Raw genomic sequence first — 14,887 nt, 5'->3', positions numbered from 1 at the left:
CTTTTCCAAGTATCCCACGTCACGCAGCAGAGTGGCGCAGTGGAAGCGTGCTGGGCCCATAACCCAGAGGTCCGTGGATCGAAACCACGCTCTGCTAAAATTATTCTTTTTCTTGTGTGCTTCGAGCTCGATCATTAAGCCTGGGGTGCGCTGACCCAGCGTCAACAGCAAACCCTGTAAGTTCTGAAACGATGACGACGTCGTGTGGAGAATACGAGAAACACTTCCTAAGACGCAGAGTTTCTTACGATTCTGCAGCAACTACATTTCTCGATCACAACGTTAATGTCCTATCGGGCCACACGTGCAACTTTCGCGATATAAAAATCGCACCTCCCCGGCGGGGAATCGAACCCCGGTCTCCCGCGTGACAGGCGGGGATACTAACCACTATACTACCGAGGAATACGCAAACGACACGCACAACGCACGCACACTTATTCTTCTCAAGTAGGTGATTCATCTCAAATCTAGCGTCCCGATGCTTTCAGAGTCAGCTGCTACGAAATAAAAGTATGCCCCAGGTGAGGCTCGAACTCACAACCCCGGCATTGCTCACGGCTACTGCCTTATAAGTACCGTGCGCTAACCAATTGCGCCACTGGGGCTACAGCAGGGTGCTTTCAGTTAGCGGTATTTGCTTTGCTGCCAACCTGTTGTGGCTACAGACCCATCATACGACCGTCACCTGCGGCCATACTGCGACTTTAGCACCTGGCTACGGATGCTTCATACGATTCTTGTTTCATATGCTACACTTACAAGCATATCAACCGCTTGTCATCACCGAAACATTGCAGAAAAACGCGCGCCTTGCCTTCTGCTACCTGTCCAACAGCGAGGGCAGATGTGTGGCAAGCTCTAAGCTATGCAGGCGCACCGTGGCCGAGCAGCTGGAGGAGAGATGCCTTCCTTGGCAGCTCCCTGCAGAGTGCGGAAGACCAGAGTGGCCGCGCCGCCGTTGTCAGTGGACGACACGCAGTTGCCGAGCCACGGAGAACACGTTGCTCTGCGATGTGTACCCGCGTCATATGACGAAAGACGAACAGTGGCCCTGTGGCGCAACGGATAACGCGTCTGACTACGGATCAGAAGATTCCAGGTTCGAATCCTGGCAGGGTCGGCATTTTGTTAGTTGCGGGCGCGTAGCTAGGCAGTGCATTCGAATGTTTCCACCTGCGTGGAGTGCAATGTCAATCCTGAGCATCTCGCAGCTGCATCTCGAGACGATCGTGGTAAATATCGCTTCGTGCAAGCGTCAGTCGAGCAAAGTCGAGACAAGTCAAGCTGAGAGATGTTGCACAGTTAATTAAACGGTACGCGACGCTGACAACGCTTTTCCAAGTATCCCACGTCACGCAGCAGAGTGGCGCAGTGGAAGCGTGCTGGGCCCATAACCCAGAGGTCCGTGGATCGAAACCACGCTCTGCTAAAATTATTCTTTTTCTTGTGTGCTTCGAGCTCGATCATTAAGCCTGGGGTGCGCTGACCCAGCGTCAACAGCAAACCCTGTAAGTTCTGAAACGATGACGACGTCGTGTGGAGAATACGAGAAACACTTCCTAAGACGCAGAGTTTCTTACGATTCTGCAGCAACTACATTTCTCGATCACAACGTTAATGTCCTATCGGGCCACACGTGCAACTTTCGCGATATAAAAATCGCACCTCCCCGGCGGGGAATCGAACCCCGGTCTCCCGCGTGACAGGCGGGGATACTAACCACTATACTACCGAGGAATACGCAAACGACACGCACAACGCACGCACACTTATTCTTCTCAAGTAGGTGATTCATCTCAAATCTAGCGTCCCGATGCTTTCAGAGTCAGCTGCTACGAAATAAAAGTATGCCCCAGGTGAGGCTCGAACTCACAACCCCGGCATTGCTCACGGCTACTGCCTTATAAGTACCGTGCGCTAACCAATTGCGCCACTGGGGCTACAGCAGGGTGCTTTCAGTTAGCGGTATTTGCTTTGCTGCCAACCTGTTGTGGCTACAGACCCATCATACGACCGTCACCTGCGGCCATACTGCGACTTTAGCACCTGGCTACGGATGCTTCATACGATTCTTGTTTCATATGCTACACTTACAAGCATATCAACCGCTTGTCATCACCGAAACATTGCAGAAAAACGCGCGCCTTGCCTTCTGCTACCTGTCCAACAGCGAGGGCAGATGTGTGGCAAGCTCTAAGCTATGCAGGCGCACCGTGGCCGAGCAGCTGGAGGAGAGATGCCTTCCTTGGCAGCTCCCTGCAGAGTGCGGAAGACCAGAGTGGCCGCGCCGCCGTTGTCAGTGGACGACACGCAGTTGCCGAGCCACGGAGAACACGTTGCTCTGCGATGTGTACCCGCGTCATATGACGAAAGACGAACAGTGGCCCTGTGGCGCAACGGATAACGCGTCTGACTACGGATCAGAAGATTCCAGGTTCGAATCCTGGCAGGGTCGGCATTTTGTTAGTTGCGGGCGCGTAGCTAGGCAGTGCATTCGAATGTTTCCACCTGCGTGGAGTGCAATGTCAATCCTGAGCATCTCGCAGCTGCATCTCGAGACGATCGTGGTAAATATCGCTTCGTGCAAGCGTCAGCGTAGCGTCAGTCGAGCAAAGTCGAGACAAGTCAAGCTGAGAGATGTTGCACAGTTAATTAAACGGTACGCGACGCTGACAACGCTTTTCCAAGTATCCCACGTCACGCAGCAGAGTGGCGCAGTGGAAGCGTGCTGGGCCCATAACCCAGAGGTCCGTGGATCGAAACCACGCTCTGCTAAAATTATTCTTTTTCTTGTGTGCTTCGAGCTCGATCATTAAGCCTGGGGTGCGCTGACCCAGCGTCAACAGCAAACCCTGTAAGTTCTGAAACGATGACGACGTCGTGTGGAGAATACGAGAAACACTTCCTAAGACGCAGAGTTTCTTACGATTCTGCAGCAACTACATTTCTCGATCACAACGTTAATGTCCTATCGGGCCACACGTGCAACTTTCGCGATATAAAAATCGCACCTCCCCGGCGGGGAATCGAACCCCGGTCTCCCGCGTGACAGGCGGGGATACTAACCACTATACTACCGAGGAATACGCAAACGACACGCACAACGCACGCACACTTATTCTTCTCAAGTAGGTGATTCATCTCAAATCTAGCGTCCCGATGCTTTCAGAGTCAGCTGCTACGAAATAAAAGTATGCCCCAGGTGAGGCTCGAACTCACAACCCCGGCATTGCTCACGGCTACTGCCTTATAAGTACCGTGCGCTAACCAATTGCGCCACTGGGGCTACAGCAGGGTGCTTTCAGTTAGCGGTATTTGCTTTGCTGCCAACCTGTTGTGGCTACAGACCCATCATACGACCGTCACCTGCGGCCATACTGCGACTTTAGCACCTGGCTACGGATGCTTCATACGATTCTTGTTTCATATGCTACACTTACAAGCATATCAACCGCTTGTCATCACCGAAACATTGCAGAAAAACGCGCGCCTTGCCTTCTGCTACCTGTCCAACAGCGAGGGCAGATGTGTGGCAAGCTCTAAGCTATGCAGGCGCACCGTGGCCGAGCAGCTGGAGGAGAGATGCCTTCCTTGGCAGCTCCCTGCAGAGTGCGGAAGACCAGAGTGGCCGCGCCGCCGTTGTCAGTGGACGACACGCAGTTGCCGAGCCACGGAGAACACGTTGCTCTGCGATGTGTACCCGCGTCATATGACGAAAGACGAACAGTGGCCCTGTGGCGCAACGGATAACGCGTCTGACTACGGATCAGAAGATTCCAGGTTCGAATCCTGGCAGGGTCGGCATTTTGTTAGTTGCGGGCGCGTAGCTAGGCAGTGCATTCGAATGTTTCCACCTGCGTGGAGTGCAATGTCAATCCTGAGCATCTCGCAGCTGCATCTCGAGACGATCGTGGTAAATATCGCTTCGTGCAAGCGTCAGCGTAGCGTCAGTCGAGCAAAGTCGAGACAAGTCAAGCTGAGAGATGTTGCACAGTTAATTAAACGGTACGCGACGCTGACAACGCTTTTCCAAGTATCCCACGTCACGCAGCAGAGTGGCGCAGTGGAAGCGTGCTGGGCCCATAACCCAGAGGTCCGTGGATCGAAACCACGCTCTGCTAAAATTATTCTTTTTCTTGTGTGCTTCGAGCTCGATCATTAAGCCTGGGGTGCGCTGACCCAGCGTCAACAGCAAACCCTGTAAGTTCTGAAACGATGACGACGTCGTGTGGAGAATACGAGAAACACTTCCTAAGACGCAGAGTTTCTTACGATTCTGCAGCAACTACATTTCTCGATCACAACGTTAATGTCCTATCGGGCCACACGTGCAACTTTCGCGATATAAAAATCGCACCTCCCCGGCGGGGAATCGAACCCCGGTCTCCCGCGTGACAGGCGGGGATACTAACCACTATACTACCGAGGAATACGCAAACGACACGCACAACGCACGCACACTTATTCTTCTCAAGTAGGTGATTCATCTCAAATCTAGCGTCCCGATGCTTTCAGAGTCAGCTGCTACGAAATAAAAGTATGCCCCAGGTGAGGCTCGAACTCACAACCCCGGCATTGCTCACGGCTACTGCCTTATAAGTACCGTGCGCTAACCAATTGCGCCACTGGGGCTACAGCAGGGTGCTTTCAGTTAGCGGTATTTGCTTTGCTGCCAACCTGTTGTGGCTACAGACCCATCATACGACCGTCACCTGCGGCCATACTGCGACTTTAGCACCTGGCTACGGATGCTTCATACGATTCTTGTTTCATATGCTACACTTACAAGCATATCAACCGCTTGTCATCACCGAAACATTGCAGAAAAACGCGCGCCTTGCCTTCTGCTACCTGTCCAACAGCGAGGGCAGATGTGTGGCAAGCTCTAAGCTATGCAGGCGCACCGTGGCCGAGCAGCTGGAGGAGAGATGCCTTCCTTGGCAGCTCCCTGCAGAGTGCGGAAGACCAGAGTGGCCGCGCCGCCGTTGTCAGTGGACGACACGCAGTTGCCGAGCCACGGAGAACACGTTGCTCTGCGATGTGTACCCGCGTCATATGACGAAAGACGAACAGTGGCCCTGTGGCGCAACGGATAACGCGTCTGACTACGGATCAGAAGATTCCAGGTTCGAATCCTGGCAGGGTCGGCATTTTGTTAGTTGCGGGCGCGTAGCTAGGCAGTGCATTCGAATGTTTCCACCTGCGTGGAGTGCAATGTCAATCCTGAGCATCTCGCAGCTGCATCTCGAGACGATCGTGGTAAATATCGCTTCGTGCAAGCGTCAGCGTAGCGTCAGTCGAGCAAAGTCGAGACAAGTCAAGCTGAGAGATGTTGCACAGTTAATTAAACGGTACGCGACGCTGACAACGCTTTTCCAAGTATCCCACGTCACGCAGCAGAGTGGCGCAGTGGAAGCGTGCTGGGCCCATAACCCAGAGGTCCGTGGATCGAAACCACGCTCTGCTAAAATTATTCTTTTTCTTGTGTGCTTCGAGCTCGATCATTAAGCCTGGGGTGCGCTGACCCAGCGTCAACAGCAAACCCTGTAAGTTCTGAAACGATGACGACGTCGTGTGGAGAATACGAGAAACACTTCCTAAGACGCAGAGTTTCTTACGATTCTGCAGCAACTACATTTCTCGATCACAACGTTAATGTCCTATCGGGCCACACGTGCAACTTTCGCGATATAAAAATCGCACCTCCCCGGCGGGGAATCGAACCCCGGTCTCCCGCGTGACAGGCGGGGATACTAACCACTATACTACCGAGGAATACGCAAACGACACGCACAACGCACGCACACTTATTCTTCTCAAGTAGGTGATTCATCTCAAATCTAGCGTCCCGATGCTTTCAGAGTCAGCTGCTACGAAATAAAAGTATGCCCCAGGTGAGGCTCGAACTCACAACCCCGGCATTGCTCACGGCTACTGCCTTATAAGTACCGTGCGCTAACCAATTGCGCCACTGGGGCTACAGCAGGGTGCTTTCAGTTAGCGGTATTTGCTTTGCTGCCAACCTGTTGTGGCTACAGACCCATCATACGACCGTCACCTGCGGCCATACTGCGACTTTAGCACCTGGCTACGGATGCTTCATACGATTCTTGTTTCATATGCTACACTTACAAGCATATCAACCGCTTGTCATCACCGAAACATTGCAGAAAAACGCGCGCCTTGCCTTCTGCTACCTGTCCAACAGCGAGGGCAGATGTGTGGCAAGCTCTAAGCTATGCAGGCGCACCGTGGCCGAGCAGCTGGAGGAGAGATGCCTTCCTTGGCAGCTCCCTGCAGAGTGCGGAAGACCAGAGTGGCCGCGCCGCCGTTGTCAGTGGACGACACGCAGTTGCCGAGCCACGGAGAACACGTTGCTCTGCGATGTGTACCCGCGTCATATGACGAAAGACGAACAGTGGCCCTGTGGCGCAACGGATAACGCGTCTGACTACGGATCAGAAGATTCCAGGTTCGAATCCTGGCAGGGTCGGCATTTTGTTAGTTGCGGGCGCGTAGCTAGGCAGTGCATTCGAATGTTTCCACCTGCGTGGAGTGCAATGTCAATCCTGAGCATCTCGCAGCTGCATCTCGAGACGATCGTGGTAAATATCGCTTCGTGCAAGCGTCAGCGTAGCGTCAGTCGAGCAAAGTCGAGACAAGTCAAGCTGAGAGATGTTGCACAGTTAATTAAACGGTACGCGACGCTGACAACGCTTTTCCAAGTATCCCACGTCACGCAGCAGAGTGGCGCAGTGGAAGCGTGCTGGGCCCATAACCCAGAGGTCCGTGGATCGAAACCACGCTCTGCTAAAATTATTCTTTTTCTTGTGTGCTTCGAGCTCGATCATTAAGCCTGGGGTGCGCTGACCCAGCGTCAACAGCAAACCCTGTAAGTTCTGAAACGATGACGACGTCGTGTGGAGAATACGAGAAACACTTCCTAAGACGCAGAGTTTCTTACGATTCTGCAGCAACTACATTTCTCGATCACAACGTTAATGTCCTATCGGGCCACACGTGCAACTTTCGCGATATAAAAATCGCACCTCCCCGGCGGGGAATCGAACCCCGGTCTCCCGCGTGACAGGCGGGGATACTAACCACTATACTACCGAGGAATACGCAAACGACACGCACAACGCACGCACACTTATTCTTCTCAAGTAGGTGATTCATCTCAAATCTAGCGTCCCGATGCTTTCAGAGTCAGCTGCTACGAAATAAAAGTATGCCCCAGGTGAGGCTCGAACTCACAACCCCGGCATTGCTCACGGCTACTGCCTTATAAGTACCGTGCGCTAACCAATTGCGCCACTGGGGCTACAGCAGGGTGCTTTCAGTTAGCGGTATTTGCTTTGCTGCCAACCTGTTGTGGCTACAGACCCATCATACGACCGTCACCTGCGGCCATACTGCGACTTTAGCACCTGGCTACGGATGCTTCATACGATTCTTGTTTCATATGCTACACTTACAAGCATATCAACCGCTTGTCATCACCGAAACATTGCAGAAAAACGCGCGCCTTGCCTTCTGCTACCTGTCCAACAGCGAGGGCAGATGTGTGGCAAGCTCTAAGCTATGCAGGCGCACCGTGGCCGAGCAGCTGGAGGAGAGATGCCTTCCTTGGCAGCTCCCTGCAGAGTGCGGAAGACCAGAGTGGCCGCGCCGCCGTTGTCAGTGGACGACACGCAGTTGCCGAGCCACGGAGAACACGTTGCTCTGCGATGTGTACCCGCGTCATATGACGAAAGACGAACAGTGGCCCTGTGGCGCAACGGATAACGCGTCTGACTACGGATCAGAAGATTCCAGGTTCGAATCCTGGCAGGGTCGGCATTTTGTTAGTTGCGGGCGCGTAGCTAGGCAGTGCATTCGAATGTTTCCACCTGCGTGGAGTGCAATGTCAATCCTGAGCATCTCGCAGCTGCATCTCGAGACGATCGTGGTAAATATCGCTTCGTGCAAGCGTCAGCGTAGCGTCAGTCGAGCAAAGTCGAGACAAGTCAAGCTGAGAGATGTTGCACAGTTAATTAAACGGTACGCGACGCTGACAACGCTTTTCCAAGTATCCCACGTCACGCAGCAGAGTGGCGCAGTGGAAGCGTGCTGGGCCCATAACCCAGAGGTCCGTGGATCGAAACCACGCTCTGCTAAAATTATTCTTTTTCTTGTGTGCTTCGAGCTCGATCATTAAGCCTGGGGTGCGCTGACCCAGCGTCAACAGCAAACCCTGTAAGTTCTGAAACGATGACGACGTCGTGTGGAGAATACGAGAAACACTTCCTAAGACGCAGAGTTTCTTACGATTCTGCAGCAACTACATTTCTCGATCACAACGTTAATGTCCTATCGGGCCACACGTGCAACTTTCGCGATATAAAAATCGCACCTCCCCGGCGGGGAATCGAACCCCGGTCTCCCGCGTGACAGGCGGGGATACTAACCACTATACTACCGAGGAATACGCAAACGACACGCACAACGCACGCACACTTATTCTTCTCAAGTAGGTGATTCATCTCAAATCTAGCGTCCCGATGCTTTCAGAGTCAGCTGCTACGAAATAAAAGTATGCCCCAGGTGAGGCTCGAACTCACAACCCCGGCATTGCTCACGGCTACTGCCTTATAAGTACCGTGCGCTAACCAATTGCGCCACTGGGGCTACAGCAGGGTGCTTTCAGTTAGCGGTATTTGCTTTGCTGCCAACCTGTTGTGGCTACAGACCCATCATACGACCGTCACCTGCGGCCATACTGCGACTTTAGCACCTGGCTACGGATGCTTCATACGATTCTTGTTTCATATGCTACACTTACAAGCATATCAACCGCTTGTCATCACCGAAACATTGCAGAAAAACGCGCGCCTTGCCTTCTGCTACCTGTCCAACAGCGAGGGCAGATGTGTGGCAAGCTCTAAGCTATGCAGGCGCACCGTGGCCGAGCAGCTGGAGGAGAGATGCCTTCCTTGGCAGCTCCCTGCAGAGTGCGGAAGACCAGAGTGGCCGCGCCGCCGTTGTCAGTGGACGACACGCAGTTGCCGAGCCACGGAGAACACGTTGCTCTGCGATGTGTACCCGCGTCATATGACCAAAGACGAACAGTGGCCCTGTGGCGCAACGGATAACGCGTCTGACTACGGATCAGAAGATTCCAGGTTCGAATCCTGGCAGGGTCGGCATTTTGTTAGTTGCGGGCGCGTAGCTAGGCAGTGCATTCGAATGTTTCCACCTGCGTGGAGTGCAATGTCAATCCTGAGCATCTCGCAGCTGCATCTCGAGACGATCGTGGTAAATATCGCTTCGTGCAAGCGTCAGCGTAGCGTCAGTCGAGCAAAGTCGAGACAAGTCAAGCTGAGAGATGTTGCACAGTTAATTAAACGGTACGCGACGCTGACAACGCTTTTCCAAGTATCCCACGTCACGCAGCAGAGTGGCGCAGTGGAAGCGTGCTGGGCCCATAACCCAGAGGTCCGTGGATCGAAACCACGCTCTGCTAAAATTATTCTTTTTCTTGTGTGCTTCGAGCTCGATCATTAAGCCTGGGGTGCGCTGACCCAGCGTCAACAGCAAACCCTGTAAGTTCTGAAACGATGACGACGTCGTGTGGAGAATACGAGAAACACTTCCTAAGACGCAGAGTTTCTTACGATTCTGCAGCAACTACATTTCTCGATCACAACGTTAATGTCCTATCGGGCCACACGTGCAACTTTCGCGATATAAAAATCGCACCTCCCCGGCGGGGAATCGAACCCCGGTCTCCCGCGTGACAGGCGGGGATACTAACCACTATACTACCGAGGAATACGCAAACGACACGCACAACGCACGCACACTTATTCTTCTCAAGTAGGTGATTCATCTCAAATCTAGCGTCCCGATGCTTTCAGAGTCAGCTGCTACGAAATAAAAGTATGCCCCAGGTGAGGCTCGAACTCACAACCCCGGCATTGCTCACGGCTACTGCCTTATAAGTACCGTGCGCTAACCAATTGCGCCACTGGGGCTACAGCAGGGTGCTTTCAGTTAGCGGTATTTGCTTTGCTGCCAACCTGTTGTGGCTACAGACCCATCATACGACCGTCACCTGCGGCCATACTGCGACTTTAGCACCTGGCTACGGATGCTTCATACGATTCTTGTTTCATATGCTACACTTACAAGCATATCAACCGCTTGTCATCACCGAAACATTGCAGAAAAACGCGCGCCTTGCCTTCTGCTACCTGTCCAACAGCGAGGGCAGATGTGTGGCAAGCTCTAAGCTATGCAGGCGCACCGTGGCCGAGCAGCTGGAGGAGAGATGCCTTCCTTGGCAGCTCCCTGCAGAGTGCGGAAGACCAGAGTGGCCGCGCCGCCGTTGTCAGTGGACGACACGCAGTTGCCGAGCCACGGAGAACACGTTGCTCTGCGATGTGTACCCGCGTCATATGACGAAAGACGAACAGTGGCCCTGTGGCGCAACGGATAACGCGTCTGACTACGGATCAGAAGATTCCAGGTTCGAATCCTGGCAGGGTCGGCATTTTGTTAGTTGCGGGCGCGTAGCTAGGCAGTGCATTCGAATGTTTCCACCTGCGTGGAGTGCAATGTCAATCCTGAGCATCTCGCAGCTGCATCTCGAGACGATCGTGGTAAATATCGCTTCGTGCAAGCGTCAGCGTAGCGTCAGTCGAGCAAAGTCGAGACAAGTCAAGCTGAGAGATGTTGCACAGTTAATTAAACGGTACGCGACGCTGACAACGCTTTTCCAAGTATCCCACGTCACGCAGCAGAGTGGCGCAGTGGAAGCGTGCTGGGCCCATAACCCAGAGGTCCGTGGATCGAAACCACGCTCTGCTAAAATTATTCTTTTTCTTGTGTGCTTCGAGCTCGATCATTAAGCCTGGGGTGCGCTGACCCAGCGTCAACAGCAAACCCTGTAAGTTCTGAAACGATGACGACGTCGTGTGGAGAATACGAGAAACACTTCCTAAGACGCAGAGTTTCTTACGATTCTGCAGCAACTACATTTCTCGATCACAACGTTAATGTCCTATCGGGCCACACGTGCAACTTTCGCGATATAAAAATCGCACCTCCCCGGCGGGGAATCGAACCCCGGTCTCCCGCGTGACAGGCGGGGATACTAACCACTATACTACCGAGGAATACGCAAACGACACGCACAACGCACGCACACTTATTCTTCTCAAGTAGGTGATTCATCTCAAATCTAGCGTCCCGATGCTTTCAGAGTCAGCTGCTACGAAATAAAAGTATGCCCCAGATGAGGCTCGAACTCACAACCCCGGCATTGCTCACGGCTACTGCCTTATAAGTACCGTGCGCTAACCAATTGCGCCACTGGGGCTACAGCAGGGTGCTTTCAGTTAGCGGTATTTGCTTTGCTGCCAACCTGTTGTGGCTACAGACCCATCATACGACCGTCACCTGCGGCCATACTGCGACTTTAGCACCTGGCTACGGATGCTTCATACGATTCTTGTTTCATATGCTACACTTACAAGCATATCAACCGCTTGTCATCACCGAAACATTGCAGAAAAACGCGCGCCTTGCCTTCTGCTACCTGTCCAACAGCGAGGGCAGATGTGTGGCAAGCTCTAAGCTATGCAGGCGCACCGTGGCCGAGCAGCTGGAGGAGAGATGCCTTCCTTGGCAGCTCCCTGCAGAGTGCGGAAGACCAGAGTGGCCGCGCCGCCGTTGTCAGTGGACGACACGCAGTTGCCGAGCCACGGAGAACACGTTGCTCTGCGATGTGTACCCGCGTCATATGACGAAAGACGAACAGTGGCCCTGTGGCGCAACGGATAACGCGTCTGACTACGGATCAGAAGATTCCAGGTTCGAATCCTGGCAGGGTCGGCATTTTGTTAGTTGCGGGCGCGTAGCTAGGCAGTGCATTCGAATGTTTCCACCTGCGTGGAGTGCAATGTCAATCCTGAGCATCTCGCAGCTGCATCTCGAGACGATCGTGGTAAATATCGCTTCGTGCAAGCGTCAGTCGAGCAAAGTCGAGACAAGTCAAGCTGAGAGATGTTGCACAGTTAATTAAACGGTACGCGACGCTGACAACGCTTTTCCAAGTATCCCACGTCACGCAGCAGAGTGGCGCAGTGGAAGCGTGCTGGGCCCATAACCCAGAGGTCCGTGGATCGAAACCACGCTCTGCTAAAATTATTCTTTTTCTTGTGTGCTTCGAGCTCGATCATTAAGCCTGGGGTGCGCTGACCCAGCGTCAACAGCAAACCCTGTAAGTTCTGAAACGATGACGACGTCGTGTGGAGAATACGAGAAACACTTCCTAAGACGCAGAGTTTCTTACGATTCTGCAGCAACTACATTTCTCGATCACAACGTTAATGTCCTATCGGGCCACACGTGCAACTTTCGCGATATAAAAATCGCACCTCCCCGGCGGGGAATCGAACCCCAGTCTCCCGCGTGACAGGCGGGGATACTAACCACTATACTACCGAGGAATACGCAAACGACACGCACAACGCACGCACACTTATTCTTCTCAAGTAGGTGATTCATCTCAAATCTAGCGTCCCGATGCTTTCAGAGTCAGCTGCTACGAAATAAAAGTATGCCCCAGGTGAGGCTCGAACTCACAACCCCGGCATTGCTCACGGCTACTGCCTTATAAGTACCGTGCGCTAACCAATTGCGCCACTGGGGCTACAGCAGGGTGCTTTCAGTTAGCGGTATTTGCTTTGCTGCCAACCTGTTGTGGCTACAGACCCATCATACGACCGTCACCTGCGGCCATACTGCGACTTTAGCACCTGGCTACGGATGCTTCATACGATTCTTGTTTCATATGCTACACTTACAAGCATATCAACCGCTTGTCATCACCGAAACATTGCAGAAAAACGCGCGCCTTGCCTTCTGCTACCTGTCCAACAGCGAGGGCAGATGTGTGGCAAGCTCTAAGCTATGCAGGCGCACCGTGGCCGAGCAGCTGGAGGAGAGATGCCTTCCTTGGCAGCTCCCTGCAGAGTGCGGAAGACCAGAGTGGCCGCGCCGCCGTTGTCAGTGGACGACACGCAGTTGCCGAGCCACGGAGAACACGTTGCTCTGCGATGTGTACCCGCGTCATATGACGAAAGACGAACAGTGGCCCTGTGGCGCAACGGATAACGCGTCTGACTACGGATCAGAAGATTCCAGGTTCGAATCCTGGCAGGGTCGGCATTTTGTTAGTTGCGGGCGCGTAGCTAGGCAGTGCATTCGAATGTTTCCACCTGCGTGGAGTGCAATGTCAATCCTGAGCATCTCGCAGCTGCATCTCGAGACGATCGTGGTAAATATCGCTTCGTGCAAGCGTCAGCGTAGCGTCAGTCGAGCAAAGTCGAGACAAGTCAAGCTGAGAGATGTTGCACAGTTAATTAAACGGTACGCGACGCTGACAACGCTTTTCCAAGTATCCCACGTCACGCAGCAGAGTGGCGCAGTGGAAGCGTGCTGGGCCCATAACCCAGAGGTCCGTGGATCGAAACCACGCTCTGCTAAAATTATTCTTTTTCTTGTGTGCTTCGAGCTCGATCATTAAGCCTGGGGTGCGCTGACCCAGCGTCAACAGCAAACCCTGTAAGTTCTGAAACGATGACGACGTCGTGTGGAGAATACGAGAAACACTTCCTAAGACGCAGAGTTTCTTACGATTCTGCAGCAACTACATTTCTCGATCACAACGTTAATGTCCTATCGGGCCACACGTGCAACTTTCGCGATATAAAAATCGCACCTCCCCGGCGGGGAATCGAACCCCGGTCTCCCGCGTGACAGGCGGGGATACTAACCACTATACTACCGAGGAATACGCAAACGACACGCACAACGCACGCACACTTATTCTTCTCAAGTAGGTGATTCATCTCAAATCTAGCGTCCCGATGCTTTCAGAGTCAGCTGCTACGAAATAAAAGTATGCCCCAGGTGAGGCTCGAACTCACAACCCCGGCATTGCTCACGGCTACTGCCTTATAAGTACCGTGCGCTAACCAATTGCGCCACTGGGGCTACAGCAGGGTGCTTTCAGTTAGCGGTATTTGCTTTGCTGCCAACCTGTTGTGGCTACAGACCCATCATACGACCGTCACCTGCGGCCATACTGCGACTTTAGCACCTGGCTACGGATGCTTCATACGATTCTTGTTTCATATGCTACACTTACAAGCATATCAACCGCTTGTCATCACCGAAACATTGCAGAAAAACGCGCGCCTTGCCTTCTGCTACCTGTCCAACAGCGAGGGCAGATGTGTGGCAAGCTCTAAGCTATGCAGGCGCACCGTGGCCGAGCAGCTGGAGGAGAGATGCCTTCCTTGGCAGCTCCCTGCAGAGTGCGGAAGACCAGAGTGGCCGCGCCGCCGTTGTCAGTGGACGACACGCAGTTGCCGAGCCATGGAGAACACGTTGCTCTGCGATGTGTACCCGCGTCATATGACGAAAGACGAACAGTGGCCCTGTGGCGCAACGGATAACGCGTCTGACTACGGATCAGAAGATTCCAGGTTCGAATCCTGGCAGGGTGGGCATTTTGTTAGTTGCGGGCGCGTAGCTAGGCAGTGCATTCGAATGTTTCCACCTGCGTGGAGTGCAATGTCAATCCTGAGCATCTCGCAGCTGCATCTCGAGACGATCGTGGTAAATATCGCTTCGTGCAAGCGTCATTCGAGCAAAGTCGAGACAAGTCAAGCTGAGAGATGTTGCACAGTTAATTAAACGGTACGCGACGCTGACAACGCTTTTCCAAGTATCCCACGTCACGCAGCAGAGTGGCGCAGTGGAAGCGTGCTGGGCCCATAACCCAGAGGTCCGTGAATCGAAACCACGCTCTGCTAAAATTATTCTTTTTCTT

At 53.2% G+C, this 14,887-nt stretch overlaps 44 non-coding genes across 44 annotated transcripts; 22 read left to right on the top strand and 22 right to left on the bottom strand.

Moving 5' to 3' along the window:
* Positions 1-25: 25 nt before the first annotated feature.
* Positions 26-97, top strand: Trnam-cau (transfer RNA methionine (anticodon CAU)). Its single transcript has one exon. It is a non-coding gene; the product is annotated as a tRNA-Met (tRNA).
* Positions 98-333: 236 nt separating this feature from the next.
* On the bottom strand, positions 334-405 carry Trnad-guc (transfer RNA aspartic acid (anticodon GUC)). Its single transcript has one exon. It is a non-coding gene; the product is annotated as a tRNA-Asp (tRNA).
* Positions 406-516: 111 nt separating this feature from the next.
* On the bottom strand, positions 517-608 carry Trnai-uau (transfer RNA isoleucine (anticodon UAU)). Its single transcript is given in 2 exon segments — positions 517-552; positions 571-608. It is a non-coding gene; the product is annotated as a tRNA-Ile (tRNA).
* Positions 609-1,050: 442 nt separating this feature from the next.
* Positions 1,051-1,123, top strand: Trnar-acg (transfer RNA arginine (anticodon ACG)). Its single transcript has one exon. It is a non-coding gene; the product is annotated as a tRNA-Arg (tRNA).
* A 237-nt stretch (positions 1,124-1,360) lies between these two features.
* Trnam-cau (transfer RNA methionine (anticodon CAU)) lies at positions 1,361-1,432 on the top strand. Its single transcript has one exon. It is a non-coding gene; the product is annotated as a tRNA-Met (tRNA).
* Positions 1,433-1,668: 236 nt separating this feature from the next.
* On the bottom strand, positions 1,669-1,740 carry Trnad-guc (transfer RNA aspartic acid (anticodon GUC)). The gene has a single exon. It is a non-coding gene; the product is annotated as a tRNA-Asp (tRNA).
* Positions 1,741-1,851: 111 nt separating this feature from the next.
* Positions 1,852-1,943, bottom strand: Trnai-uau (transfer RNA isoleucine (anticodon UAU)). Its single transcript is given in 2 exon segments — positions 1,852-1,887; positions 1,906-1,943. It is a non-coding gene; the product is annotated as a tRNA-Ile (tRNA).
* Positions 1,944-2,385: 442 nt separating this feature from the next.
* On the top strand, positions 2,386-2,458 carry Trnar-acg (transfer RNA arginine (anticodon ACG)). The gene has a single exon. It is a non-coding gene; the product is annotated as a tRNA-Arg (tRNA).
* A 248-nt stretch (positions 2,459-2,706) lies between these two features.
* On the top strand, positions 2,707-2,778 carry Trnam-cau (transfer RNA methionine (anticodon CAU)). The gene has a single exon. It is a non-coding gene; the product is annotated as a tRNA-Met (tRNA).
* Positions 2,779-3,014: 236 nt separating this feature from the next.
* Positions 3,015-3,086, bottom strand: Trnad-guc (transfer RNA aspartic acid (anticodon GUC)). The gene has a single exon. It is a non-coding gene; the product is annotated as a tRNA-Asp (tRNA).
* Positions 3,087-3,197: 111 nt separating this feature from the next.
* On the bottom strand, positions 3,198-3,289 carry Trnai-uau (transfer RNA isoleucine (anticodon UAU)). Its single transcript is given in 2 exon segments — positions 3,198-3,233; positions 3,252-3,289. It is a non-coding gene; the product is annotated as a tRNA-Ile (tRNA).
* A 442-nt stretch (positions 3,290-3,731) lies between these two features.
* On the top strand, positions 3,732-3,804 carry Trnar-acg (transfer RNA arginine (anticodon ACG)). Its single transcript has one exon. It is a non-coding gene; the product is annotated as a tRNA-Arg (tRNA).
* Positions 3,805-4,052: 248 nt separating this feature from the next.
* Trnam-cau (transfer RNA methionine (anticodon CAU)) lies at positions 4,053-4,124 on the top strand. Its single transcript has one exon. It is a non-coding gene; the product is annotated as a tRNA-Met (tRNA).
* A 236-nt stretch (positions 4,125-4,360) lies between these two features.
* Positions 4,361-4,432, bottom strand: Trnad-guc (transfer RNA aspartic acid (anticodon GUC)). The gene has a single exon. It is a non-coding gene; the product is annotated as a tRNA-Asp (tRNA).
* Positions 4,433-4,543: 111 nt separating this feature from the next.
* On the bottom strand, positions 4,544-4,635 carry Trnai-uau (transfer RNA isoleucine (anticodon UAU)). The gene is given in 2 exon segments: positions 4,544-4,579; positions 4,598-4,635. It is a non-coding gene; the product is annotated as a tRNA-Ile (tRNA).
* Positions 4,636-5,077: 442 nt separating this feature from the next.
* On the top strand, positions 5,078-5,150 carry Trnar-acg (transfer RNA arginine (anticodon ACG)). The gene has a single exon. It is a non-coding gene; the product is annotated as a tRNA-Arg (tRNA).
* Positions 5,151-5,398: 248 nt separating this feature from the next.
* Trnam-cau (transfer RNA methionine (anticodon CAU)) lies at positions 5,399-5,470 on the top strand. The gene has a single exon. It is a non-coding gene; the product is annotated as a tRNA-Met (tRNA).
* A 236-nt stretch (positions 5,471-5,706) lies between these two features.
* Trnad-guc (transfer RNA aspartic acid (anticodon GUC)) lies at positions 5,707-5,778 on the bottom strand. Its single transcript has one exon. It is a non-coding gene; the product is annotated as a tRNA-Asp (tRNA).
* A 111-nt stretch (positions 5,779-5,889) lies between these two features.
* Positions 5,890-5,981, bottom strand: Trnai-uau (transfer RNA isoleucine (anticodon UAU)). Its single transcript is given in 2 exon segments — positions 5,890-5,925; positions 5,944-5,981. It is a non-coding gene; the product is annotated as a tRNA-Ile (tRNA).
* A 442-nt stretch (positions 5,982-6,423) lies between these two features.
* Trnar-acg (transfer RNA arginine (anticodon ACG)) lies at positions 6,424-6,496 on the top strand. Its single transcript has one exon. It is a non-coding gene; the product is annotated as a tRNA-Arg (tRNA).
* Positions 6,497-6,744: 248 nt separating this feature from the next.
* Trnam-cau (transfer RNA methionine (anticodon CAU)) lies at positions 6,745-6,816 on the top strand. Its single transcript has one exon. It is a non-coding gene; the product is annotated as a tRNA-Met (tRNA).
* Positions 6,817-7,052: 236 nt separating this feature from the next.
* Positions 7,053-7,124, bottom strand: Trnad-guc (transfer RNA aspartic acid (anticodon GUC)). Its single transcript has one exon. It is a non-coding gene; the product is annotated as a tRNA-Asp (tRNA).
* A 111-nt stretch (positions 7,125-7,235) lies between these two features.
* On the bottom strand, positions 7,236-7,327 carry Trnai-uau (transfer RNA isoleucine (anticodon UAU)). The gene is given in 2 exon segments: positions 7,236-7,271; positions 7,290-7,327. It is a non-coding gene; the product is annotated as a tRNA-Ile (tRNA).
* Positions 7,328-7,769: 442 nt separating this feature from the next.
* Positions 7,770-7,842, top strand: Trnar-acg (transfer RNA arginine (anticodon ACG)). Its single transcript has one exon. It is a non-coding gene; the product is annotated as a tRNA-Arg (tRNA).
* A 248-nt stretch (positions 7,843-8,090) lies between these two features.
* Trnam-cau (transfer RNA methionine (anticodon CAU)) lies at positions 8,091-8,162 on the top strand. The gene has a single exon. It is a non-coding gene; the product is annotated as a tRNA-Met (tRNA).
* Positions 8,163-8,398: 236 nt separating this feature from the next.
* Positions 8,399-8,470, bottom strand: Trnad-guc (transfer RNA aspartic acid (anticodon GUC)). Its single transcript has one exon. It is a non-coding gene; the product is annotated as a tRNA-Asp (tRNA).
* A 111-nt stretch (positions 8,471-8,581) lies between these two features.
* Positions 8,582-8,673, bottom strand: Trnai-uau (transfer RNA isoleucine (anticodon UAU)). Its single transcript is given in 2 exon segments — positions 8,582-8,617; positions 8,636-8,673. It is a non-coding gene; the product is annotated as a tRNA-Ile (tRNA).
* A 442-nt stretch (positions 8,674-9,115) lies between these two features.
* Positions 9,116-9,188, top strand: Trnar-acg (transfer RNA arginine (anticodon ACG)). Its single transcript has one exon. It is a non-coding gene; the product is annotated as a tRNA-Arg (tRNA).
* A 248-nt stretch (positions 9,189-9,436) lies between these two features.
* Trnam-cau (transfer RNA methionine (anticodon CAU)) lies at positions 9,437-9,508 on the top strand. The gene has a single exon. It is a non-coding gene; the product is annotated as a tRNA-Met (tRNA).
* Positions 9,509-9,744: 236 nt separating this feature from the next.
* Trnad-guc (transfer RNA aspartic acid (anticodon GUC)) lies at positions 9,745-9,816 on the bottom strand. Its single transcript has one exon. It is a non-coding gene; the product is annotated as a tRNA-Asp (tRNA).
* Positions 9,817-9,927: 111 nt separating this feature from the next.
* On the bottom strand, positions 9,928-10,019 carry Trnai-uau (transfer RNA isoleucine (anticodon UAU)). Its single transcript is given in 2 exon segments — positions 9,928-9,963; positions 9,982-10,019. It is a non-coding gene; the product is annotated as a tRNA-Ile (tRNA).
* A 442-nt stretch (positions 10,020-10,461) lies between these two features.
* Trnar-acg (transfer RNA arginine (anticodon ACG)) lies at positions 10,462-10,534 on the top strand. The gene has a single exon. It is a non-coding gene; the product is annotated as a tRNA-Arg (tRNA).
* A 248-nt stretch (positions 10,535-10,782) lies between these two features.
* Trnam-cau (transfer RNA methionine (anticodon CAU)) lies at positions 10,783-10,854 on the top strand. The gene has a single exon. It is a non-coding gene; the product is annotated as a tRNA-Met (tRNA).
* Positions 10,855-11,090: 236 nt separating this feature from the next.
* Positions 11,091-11,162, bottom strand: Trnad-guc (transfer RNA aspartic acid (anticodon GUC)). Its single transcript has one exon. It is a non-coding gene; the product is annotated as a tRNA-Asp (tRNA).
* A 111-nt stretch (positions 11,163-11,273) lies between these two features.
* Positions 11,274-11,365, bottom strand: Trnai-uau (transfer RNA isoleucine (anticodon UAU)). Its single transcript is given in 2 exon segments — positions 11,274-11,309; positions 11,328-11,365. It is a non-coding gene; the product is annotated as a tRNA-Ile (tRNA).
* Positions 11,366-11,807: 442 nt separating this feature from the next.
* Positions 11,808-11,880, top strand: Trnar-acg (transfer RNA arginine (anticodon ACG)). Its single transcript has one exon. It is a non-coding gene; the product is annotated as a tRNA-Arg (tRNA).
* A 237-nt stretch (positions 11,881-12,117) lies between these two features.
* On the top strand, positions 12,118-12,189 carry Trnam-cau (transfer RNA methionine (anticodon CAU)). Its single transcript has one exon. It is a non-coding gene; the product is annotated as a tRNA-Met (tRNA).
* A 236-nt stretch (positions 12,190-12,425) lies between these two features.
* On the bottom strand, positions 12,426-12,497 carry Trnad-guc (transfer RNA aspartic acid (anticodon GUC)). The gene has a single exon. It is a non-coding gene; the product is annotated as a tRNA-Asp (tRNA).
* Positions 12,498-12,608: 111 nt separating this feature from the next.
* Positions 12,609-12,700, bottom strand: Trnai-uau (transfer RNA isoleucine (anticodon UAU)). The gene is given in 2 exon segments: positions 12,609-12,644; positions 12,663-12,700. It is a non-coding gene; the product is annotated as a tRNA-Ile (tRNA).
* A 442-nt stretch (positions 12,701-13,142) lies between these two features.
* On the top strand, positions 13,143-13,215 carry Trnar-acg (transfer RNA arginine (anticodon ACG)). The gene has a single exon. It is a non-coding gene; the product is annotated as a tRNA-Arg (tRNA).
* A 248-nt stretch (positions 13,216-13,463) lies between these two features.
* Positions 13,464-13,535, top strand: Trnam-cau (transfer RNA methionine (anticodon CAU)). The gene has a single exon. It is a non-coding gene; the product is annotated as a tRNA-Met (tRNA).
* A 236-nt stretch (positions 13,536-13,771) lies between these two features.
* Trnad-guc (transfer RNA aspartic acid (anticodon GUC)) lies at positions 13,772-13,843 on the bottom strand. Its single transcript has one exon. It is a non-coding gene; the product is annotated as a tRNA-Asp (tRNA).
* Positions 13,844-13,954: 111 nt separating this feature from the next.
* Positions 13,955-14,046, bottom strand: Trnai-uau (transfer RNA isoleucine (anticodon UAU)). The gene is given in 2 exon segments: positions 13,955-13,990; positions 14,009-14,046. It is a non-coding gene; the product is annotated as a tRNA-Ile (tRNA).
* Positions 14,047-14,488: 442 nt separating this feature from the next.
* On the top strand, positions 14,489-14,564 carry Trnar-acg (transfer RNA arginine (anticodon ACG)). The gene has a single exon. It is a non-coding gene; the product is annotated as a tRNA-Arg (tRNA).
* The last annotated feature ends 323 nt before the right edge of the window (positions 14,565-14,887 follow it).

The sequence above is a fragment of the Schistocerca cancellata genome, unplaced genomic scaffold (genome assembly GCF_023864275.1).
Source record: "Schistocerca cancellata isolate TAMUIC-IGC-003103 unplaced genomic scaffold, iqSchCanc2.1 HiC_scaffold_1165, whole genome shotgun sequence".
NCBI classification, from domain to species: domain Eukaryota; kingdom Metazoa; phylum Arthropoda; class Insecta; order Orthoptera; family Acrididae; genus Schistocerca; species Schistocerca cancellata.
Note: the sequence above shows the minus strand (reverse complement) of the source record. Positions and strands in the feature narration are given on the sequence as shown.